The sequence below is a fragment of the Ammospiza nelsoni genome, chromosome 3 (assembly GCF_027579445.1).
Source record: "Ammospiza nelsoni isolate bAmmNel1 chromosome 3, bAmmNel1.pri, whole genome shotgun sequence".
NCBI lineage: Eukaryota > Metazoa > Chordata > Aves > Passeriformes > Passerellidae > Ammospiza > Ammospiza nelsoni.
Genome location: NC_080635.1, coordinates 12,419,455 through 12,429,793, shown reverse-complemented (window position 1 = coordinate 12,429,793; position 10,339 = coordinate 12,419,455). Strand labels below are relative to the sequence as shown.

General features: G+C 42.4%; 1 long non-coding RNA gene across 1 annotated transcript; it reads left to right on the top strand.

Annotated features, from left to right (window-relative positions):
* The first annotated feature begins 399 nt into the window (after positions 1 to 399).
* LOC132071803 (uncharacterized) lies at positions 400 to 2,705 on the top strand. The gene is made up of 3 exons (XR_009418198.1): positions 400 to 459; positions 1,864 to 1,995; positions 2,267 to 2,705. It is a non-coding gene; the product is annotated as an uncharacterized LOC132071803 (long non-coding RNA).
* Positions 2,706 to 10,339: the final 7,634 nt, after the last annotated feature.

The window sequence follows — 10,339 nt, the reverse complement described above, 5'->3', positions numbered from 1 at the left end:
CTCTGAGCAGTCAGAAATGCCCAAGGGGGAGAAACATTTCAGACTGCCCTCTTACACTTGAGCAAGGAAAGCGGATCACAAGCCACTTTTCAAAACAACCTTCCTTTTCACAGTTAGCTATGCTGTGAGAGGAGAAGGCAGCTGAAATGCAATCTGGCCATGGAAAGTGCAGCCTTGAACAGTGAAAAAGTGCTCAGGAAGGACTGGATCATGTAGGGGATAGAATATAAGAATATAAGAAAATAAAGATAGTTTTGAAAGTAATCTCAGCCCCCAAGGAGTTGCAGCTGGGCCCATTATCAAAGATTAGGAACAGGCCTGACTTTAGCAGGCCACAGCTGTAAACAAGGAGAAGAGGCTATAAAAGAGTGGGGTGGTGAGAAGGGCACTGGAGTTGGTGGTTGCTTTGTGATAAGAGTCAGTGCTCTGAGGAGCTGTCCATGAGAAAACCCCAGGAAGGTATGGAACTTTTGTGGTAAGGAGACAGCAGTATGGAGCCCCTGCAAGAAGGTGACAACAGGACCACACTTGATTTTGAACTCAAAATTATATTGTTTACTCTTTTTTCTTGAGTTTCTAAAAAATAACTTTTTAGAACTTTTTGTTTTCTTGTGTGTTATGGTGCTGCCTGGTTGCCTGTTGCCCTACATATTATGCAAAGAAGTACCTAGGGTAATATAAACCCTGACATATTAAAAAAGAAATTAAGTGAGTACTGGATGGAGAAAAGGGGAATAATTCTTTGAATTTTTCAAATTATTGTCCTTACTCATAATAAAGCAATGTTTAAAGCCTGCAAAATTTGTTGTGAAAGGGATTTAATTTTTCCTTGTGTTTTTCCTGACACATCTTAGACATGTTTTGATTTTCATTAGCTATTTGATAGCAGATTCCTAAGGTAGTGGAGAAAAATCAAGAAAACAAAAGAGTAATATTGGTAATTGCTTTTCAAAGAGCTCTGTTAGCATTCCAACTGTTCCCTTTATGCAGCAGAGTAAATAAAATGAATGAATGAAGAACTGGTTTTATTTTTAAGCATTAATTGCTCATGCAAAAGGTGGATGGGGAAGGCAATAAAAGTCCTTTATTGTTAATTTTTAACTTCCTATTTCCTCATCATGAGTCTGTAAAAATGCAACATCCTATTTTATTTTTCATGTCCTAAGTACAATGGATTGCATTAAAGAAAATACAAAAGCTTTCTCTTTTTTCAGTAATATTGTCTAATTCTCCCTCTACCCCCAGGTAATAATTAAATATAGAGCATGGAACAGGGAAGGTCTGTTCATGGTCTCAGACTGGTATGAACTGGGAGCTGATCCATGGTTGTGTGACAATGTGAGAAAATGGTTGGGAGATCAGAGTAAAGGCTCCTGTTTCTAGGAAGATTCATTGAAAAGCATGCAGCTCTTTTCCTGGAGAGATGCTCTGGAGCCTTTCACATGCTTATTTTAATCATTTATGAAAAATACACTGAATAGAAAAAAAAGTTGGAAAAAAAAATGAGCTGTTTCTAATTCTAGTAATTCCAAGCGGTGTCTCAAGGTTGAGCACAAAACAAACCATACATAAATAGTAGAAAACAGTCTGCATCTTGTTGCCATGACAATGCCCTACTTATAGCACATTAAGCTGATTCATGTCTTTTCTCACCTCACTGTTAATAAATTATGGTGGCTGATGAGAATTAAGCCAGCTGGAAGAGCCAGTAAATGTAAGCAGCAAATTAATTTGCCACTTAAATGTGGTGTCCTTCAGGGGAATCGCCCTCTACACAGGAAATATCTTACTGTATATGTAAAGCAGTAGGAATAAGTTGAAACAGCTGATCTTTGTTTTCTTTCTGATATTGATGTATCACAGCTTACTGCTGTACCAGCAAGGGCTGGTGCAGCCCCTCTCCTGCTGTACTCCAACTGCGTGTGGTGGCAGACAGGCTCCTGCACTCCATCAGTGAAGATTTCTGGAATTAATCTTTAAACCTTGATTCCCCAGGTCTGAGTCATGTTTTCTCATGGGAAGGGTGGGACACTTGGCCAGCAGCTGCTGGGGGATGTCACCTGCAGTGCAGCACCTTTGTGCTAAGCTGGTGCCCGGTGCCTGCACGTGCAGGGTGACAATGGGGACAGATGTGCCAGTGGGGTTTATACGCAGGTCACAGTGCAAGAATGCAGCTGAGAGCAGGCATTCATCAACTGTGAGAAGGATTTAGGCTTCTTGATTAATGTATGTTCTCACTGAAAAAGATTTTCTTCTTTTTCTTCAGGGAAAGGTTCGACAATGGTTATGGGAGAAGGGAATAAACTCTGTACAGCTCATAATGGCAGCCTTTAACAGAAACCAGCCACACTTCATTCAAACCTTTGTCTCTACACTCACTTCAATTCAATAAACTCTAACAGCTGGAGCTGGAGCTCCTGTATTGGAGGACTTTCCAAGTTACAAGTATAAATCCCCTTGAAAAATAGCAAACGCTTGCTCTTGGAGCCTGAAATCTGTGAAGCGCTGACTGAATTCCAATAAATATTCTGCTAATAAATATTCTGCGATCTTCAAGCATTTGCTCAAGTGCAGGAGCACTTCCCTATATTTTTTCTTCACTGACTTTCTTCTTGAATGGTTTCACTTCTCTCTCAGCTGTAAATCAAATGCAAATTTTCTTTGGCGTTGTGCTTCAGTTCGAGTTAACCAAAGAAGCCTGATCAGAATCACCTGAGGAAGCCAAATTAAACAGTTGTTTTGTATAGCTTGGCTAAGCTGAGCCCTCCTCCTTTTGATTCTTAATTTCATCTGCTCCTTTCAATGAAAAATCACTGGAGGCTGGCACCTGCTCAGTTATCAAAATGCCACTATGGTGTATTCCACTTCTGCTGCTCCTTCTGGTTCTTCAGGCTCCCTTAGCAAGGCTCAGCCAAGAGGGTGCCAAGCACTCCTATCCCTGCTCCTGCCTCACTGCATTAATTCAGACTGGGAGATAGCAAAGACCCCAAGCTCAGATCTTCTGATGATCAAATGATGTTTGGGACCACCTTCTTTCTTTCCCCTGCAGTGTTCAGAAGTAGAATCTCCCCTGCCCCATTTGCCCCTACACACGATTACAGAATCACAGAATAATGAGGTTGGAAGAGACCTCTAAGATCATCGAGCCCAACCCATGCCCTAGCACCTCAACTAGACTATAGCACCAAGTGCCATGTCCAGTCTTTTTTTAAACACCTCCAGAGATGGTGATTCTACCACCTCCCCGGGAAAAGCATTCCAGTACTTTATTGTAGGGGGATAGAATATAAGAAAATAAAGACAGTGTAGAAAGTAATCACACCCCTAAGGAGTTGCAGCTGGGCCAATTATCAAAGATTAGGAACAGGCTAAACAACCCCAATTCCTTCAAATGTTCCTCACAGGGCTTGTGTTCCAAGCCCCTCACCACTCTTGTTGCCTCCTCTGGATGCACTCAAGCATCTCATTAAAGGGGGACGATTTGTTTTCCGTACATTTCGGAATATTCTCCCCGAGAGGCTTTTGGAGAAGATCTTCTGCCTTGTGCTGGGGACCTGAAGAGGTGATTCCACCCTGAAGCAGCTGAGTTCTCACCGCGATCTGTGAGCAGCAGCAGCACTGCAGCTGTGGAGCACAGCTGGAGAGCAGAGTCTGCAGCTGTGGAGCCTGCAGCTGGATGGACCCACCGGCAGCAGCAGCAGCATCGGCCTTGTGGTGTCCCGACACTCCTGCCCATCCTTCTACGGCCAAAGTGATTCCGTGGATTTTGCACTCCAAAAGCAGGTCTGTGCACCTCCCCCAATGGCTTTGGAGCCATAAGAACAGGCACACATTGGGAATTGGTGCTTTATATTGCATGCAGCCCTAAACTCTCATTCCTCCCTTTCCTGTAGTGCTCATCAGCTCCATAGCAGTGTTAAGTTTTCTTTCTTTTCATTTCTACACCAGCAGATTTGGAGCTTGATGAAGAAGATGGGCTGTTCTAAGGCACCATTCTTCCCAAGAATATTTCTGGATTTCACATTCTCTGAACCTCAGAGGAAGAAAACACGATTCTTATCTTATTTGCAGTGCCTGTGTTTGTGCAAAAGCAGAATGCAACATGGAGATTGTTTACCCAGAGTGATGGTGTTTTGTTTCCTTGGCCTGTCAGGGCCAAGTGTGTGTGTGTGTGTGTGTTTGTGTCTTGGAACTGTTGGGTGACAGTCACAAGATTCTGTGCAGTGTGTGCAGAGCTGAGTGCTTGACAGATTCAGCTTAGATGTAATGTAATATAGTGTAATATACTATAGAAAAATATAGTATAATAAAGTAATTAATTAGCCTTCTGATAAAATGGAGTCCTCCTCATCATTCTCTCCCCTTTGTCAGGGTTGCCTGCAAATATTATATTCTAAAATGCCTTTTCTTTTTTTTTTATCTTTATAAAACAACATGTGAGCACAGCTGAGAGATTTTCCTGAATGGATTCAGAACTATCAGCAGTTTTAAATCCACAAAACTAAAACCCCTAGACTTCTTGCAATTTCAAGGCACAACATAAAATTTTATTTTACATGAGATGAATTTATTACCAATTAATTTAGATTCCTACTCTGAATTATGGAAAAATTAGCCACATTAGCTAAATTGGAAAAAATAGCTAATATGGAAAAATTAGCACATGATTTGGAAAAATTAGCTGCAGGAATTGTGCACTGAAACCTGCTTAAGACTTTCTGAAAATTGCAGGAACTGATGTGAAGCTGACTTCCAGCCTATCATACAATGAGCCTTTGGGAAACAACGAGTTAATCTGTACCCTGCTTTGACTCTTGCCTCTCCTGTTTTGCCTTATGACCAAAGTATTAATGATCCAAATTGGCATCACACATGAAACCAATCCCCAAATCTCACGGAGGACAAATGAGCAGCACCTCCTGCCCTGAGCTGCCATCAGCCACCCTGCCCTGCCAGGGCATCAGCTGCTGCACAGTGGCTCCAACCTCTCCCCTCCAGTGCAGCTGAGCACATTTCTATCAGCTGAGCACATTTATATCACATTTATGACCCTCCTTTGTAACTTGCTATGTGTGGAGGCCTCTGGATTTCAGGGGCTGGAGCTGCAGAAAGGTGACAAACCATTCCCATGTTTCCTTCTGATTGTTTTCCCTGCTGGAAAAAAATGAGAGAGAGGAGATTGGGTTACTCTAAAGCAGGTACTGGGCAGCCACAGAGAAAGAGGATGTGCTTTCTGAGGATGTGCTTTTAGAGGATGTGCTTTTAGAGGATGTCCATGCAGCTTCTGCTGGAGCCTTGTCATGGCTGGGTGCAAAAAGCAATGGCAGAGAGGGCTTTGTAATGACAACAGTTGTGTTTCCTTCTGCATGCACTGAAAATATCAAAATCTCAAATCAGCCCATGCATGTGAAGGATCCCAGCCTCCAAAACCTGCCATTACCTTTCTGCCCTCACAAAGAATGTTGATTTGAATTAAGATATGTCCCACTTAATGCGTCTTGGATGCCTGGGAAGTTTTTCCTATTTTCTCTGCTTGTACCTCTGAAAAGAGGAAGGCATGGGGTGGAGAGCCTTTACAGATCAGCTTGCCATCTTCTCCATCTGTTCCAGTAAATAGTAGATAGAAATCATGAAAGGCAAAGCAAAAAATCAATGCATTCCTTTGCATGACACTTAGCACAAGGATGTCTGACTTATAGAGCCTCATTCTAAAAACCACTTTATAGATGAAAGATTTTTTTTTTTTTTTTTGTTCTCCCTGGGTTGTTCTAGTTCATCTTCCTCATAATGATTCTCTCCTTCAGTTTCCATTGTGTGGCACATGATGTGATTCTTGGGGCTGCCCTGCGCAGGGCCAGGAGTTGGACTGTGAGTCTGTGATTTTATGTATTGCTATTTTAAATTAAAGTGAAACAATTTTGTTCTGTAAGATCACAGAAACAGATTCACCACTGATATATTTTGGCTTTTCCTCATTTCCTCCAGCACAGCTGGTGATATCTTGGGTGATATCTTGGGGTCTGACTTCTTGTGTGCTTTCCTTATTAAAAAAAAAATCCATCAAGTGTAAAAAAAAAAAAATCCATCAAGTGTAAGTCTAAACACAGCAGCAAATTGTTCATTAGGGGGTTTGGAGATAGACAGCCTTCAACAACCTATGCTGTTAATACAACTTAGAATCACCTCTGAGTAGTTGTGTTGTCAATAAAATGCAGAAAGAAAATCAGTTTCCAGTCAACTTTTCATATGCTGAAACACCTGAGCTCAAAATTATGAAACTGTGTGATTTAGTATATATAAATGCCAGTGGTTTTATCTGAAAGTGCCAACATTACATGCTAATATCAGGATATAAATTATACTCTTACTTACTAGCTTTGAAAATATTAATGCTTTGAAAGTATTAATGCTCCTGATGACTTTTTGTTTTCTGAGATACAGAACTGAGGGGGTTCAGTAGCAATTTTTCAGACATGAGCACTCTGGTTGCAGTTGATTAGTTCAGCACTTGGAACAAATGGTCTCAACATTGCCCTAATTTTGTGTGCACCTTGTGTCAGAGGCAGATGTTGCTGATCAGCAGCTGATAATGCAGGCACCATATCAGCGTGTCTGATCTTGCTTCCCCAGAAAATCAGTGGACATTGTTTTCTTCAGTGGTTAGAAGCAGCCCAAATCTCCTGCCTCCCCACACTTCAATATCTTGTTCTGTGTGGTGGGGGGAGAGGGAAGAGGAGAACTTCTCACCAGTGTGGCTTTTATGCTGTCTTTAGAGTGTCTGAGCCTTTGGTTTCTTTTATTTTCAGCCACATCTTGTACATGTGGCAATTACAGCCATGACTTATTCTGCAAAAAGCTTGTTGGGGAGGTGTGTAATTTCTGACACCGTAAATATGGGGAGAACCATTACCAGAGGATGATCAGCTCCTCAAGGGTTATGAGCCACCACAGGGTTTAACAATTTTGGATCCATGTCACTTTGCAATGCTTTTGCCTGGGGACTGTATGAATGATTTTCTTCATCTTTAAAGATTTTTTGCTTTGAAGTTAGTTGCATTAAGATAGGAAATGTCCAAAGCTGTGCACAGTGAGCTGTGGCTCCACTTATTCCCTTTTTTTTTTGAGGGGAGTGGTGTCTTTCCCCTGCAGAACAGAGGCAGAACCAGGGAGAGATGCGTGGCCAGAATAACTGTAATTAATACCAAGCTCAGTATTTGGCCTCTGATGAACAACCCCTCTCTGTCTCAGGCTTCCTAAGCCAGGCCTTGCCTGGTGCTGAACCAGCAGAAGGATTTGGACCCCTTGGACCCAAAGGAGAGCGTGAAGAGGGCTGGCACAGGGGGTGACAGCAGCAGGTGACAGCCCCATGTCCCAGCAGCTTCCTGCCTCTGCTGATTTCTGCTCCTCTGGCCAGCTCCCAAATGGGTCAGCCCCAGCCCTGGGGTGGATTTCAATAGCACTGTTACCTAGAAACTGAGCCCGTCTCTTCCTTCCACTGCTCACTGGCTGCAGGCTCAAGGGTGAAAGTTTTGCATGTGTTAGAAAACCTCAAAAAGGAAAAAAAAAAAAAAAAAAAGAGAGAGGAAGGGATCCAGCTTGGTTAGCATTTCATTTCTAGACCACTGATAGTGCTGTCAACTGCTCTGCAACCTGCAAGGGGCCCCAAAATCTCCACTGAGCAAACGTGGGCTCTGCAAGACACTGATAGCTGGTGTTTGAGTCAGCACTTCCCAGCGGGTCCTGCTTGTCCTCTCTTCCAGTGAAACACACACTGAAATAGGAGCCCTGAATGTCTCCTTTCCTGATCTGAAGCAGTGGCAGAATACTGCCATTGACTGGCTTCTGTGACAAAATCTGCACGGTGGCTGACAGCCACGACACCAAATGCTATTTGCCCTTTTGTTGTTGTCAGCAGTGTTAACTCCGAATGAGCAGAGAATGACAAAGTGTGTGTTCCCTTCGGGTGCACACATCCCTCTGCCACTGCTGTGGGGTGAGCAGTGGTGTGCTTCAGCTGCCTGTGCTTCAGCTGCTTTTCAGCAGCAAAACCTTTAACAGGATGTTCTCTTTCAGACTTAAGGTGTTTGCTGCACTCCTTTCATCTTGAAGGTGGATTAGGAGCAGTAGTGCCTGTGGTTACTTTAAAAAGTCCATTTATAGGTCACGTCTGGGGTGGCTTTGGTCACAGGCTGTCCTTTGGCAGCAATCTGGTTTTGTAAAGTGGGATGGGGTCACACGAATATTTTCAAATGATTGTTTACTAAATCTTCTGGTCCAAGGTGTGTGTGTGTGTGTGTGTGTCAGAACTTTATTTCTAATAACCATGTCAGTTTATCTGTGCTTTCTGAACAGCTTGGTATGCTTGGCACAGTTTGACATGGCTTAAGTCTGTCTACAGCTGGCCTGTTGCTCAGTTTTTCCTTACACTAGAAAATATGAGGAAATTGTTTTCCTCTCTGTGGCAGTGCGTGTCCTTAATTATCCAGAAATCATCTGAGAAATCTGAACTCAGAGAAACACAGTTTGATATCTGTGTGCTTGAAGCACTTTTGTTTCAAGTGCTTCTGCAGAGACACTTAGCATTTATGGAAAATCCATTATGGTCAATACATATCCTTCTAATTATATGATCAGGAGCCTGTGCAAAGTGAAAGTTCCCCATCTGGTTCAGTCAGAGATGCTTTTTCTATTTAAAAAAAAAATTTAACCTTTTCGCTATTTAATTTTCTGTTGATTTTCTCCCCACTGGACCCCTGTTTCCCTCTGCTGTTCCATTCCATGTCAGCTTGCTTCCCATCTTTTATTCCTTCCACAGTTACAAGAGGCTCTGTCCAGCAGGTCTTGCACTGGGTTCTGCCATGTGCCCATGTGCTCATGTGCTGACACCAATGTCTCTGCTCCAGGAGCTCTCCCTTTCCTGACCCTTCCTGTGCTCATGCCCTCAGCTGGCCTGCCTTAAAAATTGCATGTTGTTTTCCTGGGTTCTTCCTTTTTTTCCCTTTTTTTTGTCTTTTTTTTTTTTTTTTTTTTTTTTTTTTTTTTTTTTTTTGTTGACTCAGTGGTGATGGAGCAATGAACAAAGATAAAGGATGCAGCTCCAGAAGTTGTTTCTTGATTTCCTAATTCGTGCAGCTTTTAAATTATTTTTTCCCCCATGCTTTGGATTTTATGCCTGACAACAGAATTGAAACAAAGGAAGTGTTATAAATTTTGCTAAGCCCTCGCAGCATTTTGAGAGTAGCTCAGGAATCATGAGACTGTTTTTAAGAGATTAGAGCTCTTTTTATTTTGTCTGGGTTTTTGAGAAGTCCTTTGGCTATATTTGGGTGACATTTTCAAGCTTTGTTCCGCAACTGTGAAGGCTAAAACTTTATATTTTATAAAATTTGGAATTTAAGGAAGCATCACTTCAAACAACCAAATACTACAAGACATAATTTGAGAGATGCCAGTTCTTCTGATCTCCCAAAATGTGTTTTTACAGTGACCCCTTCACTACATTGGAGGTCTCTGGGTTTTTATTTAATCAAGCCGCAGTTTTGTTATTTGTTTTCATCCATTGCTTTTGAGCACAGCACATATGTGCAACCTGGGACAACTGTAAATTTCGTGATGGACTGGGAATAAATATTTCCATACTTAGCAAGAGCTGTTTCTTGCATTGACACTTCACCTCCCTTCCCTGGGGCTATAGGATCATTCCCAAATCCTCTCTGTGTGCAGCTGATCCAAATAGCACCTAATCCTCTTGATGCAGTTGGGTTCACTCTGAATCAGCATTTTCACTGCTCTTAACCCCCACACTGCAGCCACACCTGTAGGGGGGCTGTTAATCTCATTTTGATCCACAGTGGTGGCCACAAACAGGTCACTCAGGGAGTGAATGTCAGCTGCTCCTCTAATTACCGCAGGAAAGTGATCCCATCATCCCGGATGGAAATGTCTCACTCCAGCCTGCAAAGCACTTTCAGTGCACTAATTCTGTTAATGCTCCATTACTGCTTCGCTGGAGCTGTGTAGTCCATCTCCCAAAGTGAGGCAGTAAATCCCCAACCAATTCCAGGGAAAATGTACAGACTAAAACATCATTGACATTATTGGGCATTGTTTTCTGTTGGGCTTGCTCTGTTTCTTGAAGTTTATCTGGACAGATCTTCCCTGCTAACTCTTAGCTTTAGAGGTTTTCATCCTCCACCTTGAAGGGAGTGGGATGCCAAAAAATACCCTGTGGATGTGGACCTGATCTCTCTGCTCCTTAGATACCGAAATATAAAATAAGAATATAAAGCTACACAATTGCAATACCTTAAAGATTATCAGGGTCTCAGAAAACTTGACA